A 1,038-nucleotide genomic window follows, 5' to 3' on the forward strand; every position below is an offset into this window, starting at 1 on the left:
ACACACAGCTCCTCGCCGCTTAAGTGTAAACCCCTATAGACGCTCTGGCGTTAGTGGAGTACTTAATACACAAACATTTAAACATTAGAATTAAAAAACACATGCGCAGTTCATCATCTACGGTTTGTTTGTGTGCGTGTTTGGTATATTCAGACAGAATTTTTTCGGCGAGAAAATGCATACTTTAAACGTCAAAATCTGCTTAAAATAACTGTTTCTTTTATCAGTTGTAAGTATTGGCTTATTTTTATTGTAAGAACGAAAGTGATGTCAATAAATAATGTTTGTAAAGTGTTCCGGTTGTTGCAGGTTAATAAAATTTAGTTCAGGCGAAAGTAGAAAGCTGTATCTTTCATTTGGTACACGAATTAACCGTGTCCGGTCATGTCCAGTCGAGATATTAAGACCATAATGTGGCCTAAAATCTGTTCAATCGGCCTCTGTAGCGCTCATGTGTAAGCCTAGGACTACGCTTAGTATTCTCATTTGCAGTTACGTCCAGGTCTTCACTTTACTTACGATTGTCAAGTTTGGCCCTTAAAAACGAAAAATATTTAAAAACACTGTTCACTTTTTTACTTACTTTGCCCACGTATTTTTTTGTTTTTACTAATTATAAATAACGAAAATAATTTTGTTGTAGGCCTAGGCCTAGGCTTTATAGGCCTAGGCTAGCTGTCTGCTGAGTCCTGCCCATGGTCCTACCTATCATTTTCATTTAAAAATAATTTTCTCCAGGCTAGGGGGGCGACCGATTATTGTACAGTAATTATATTTATTTAGCCATAGTTTATAGATACTGTAGCCTAGTTTTGTCCATATCGACAGGCACGCATTTTTATTTATTGATTTTGCAACAGTTTTTCATGTTGGAAATGCTTTTGACTTCATTTTATAGAATCATGAACAACCACTCCATCTGAGGTCTTCCTGAGAATTTCCTGATGATGATGGCAAGAAACACCATTGACGAATTGCATCTTCGAAGAAAGAAGAAAACCAGATCATGTGTGGCATGCCATTTTTTTTCCAAACCAA

Source organism: Anneissia japonica, unplaced genomic scaffold, assembly GCF_011630105.1.
Source record: "Anneissia japonica isolate Jap-2015-1 unplaced genomic scaffold, ASM1163010v1 scaffold1178_len102667_cov126, whole genome shotgun sequence".
Lineage (NCBI taxonomy): Eukaryota > Metazoa > Echinodermata > Crinoidea > Comatulida > Comatulidae > Anneissia > Anneissia japonica.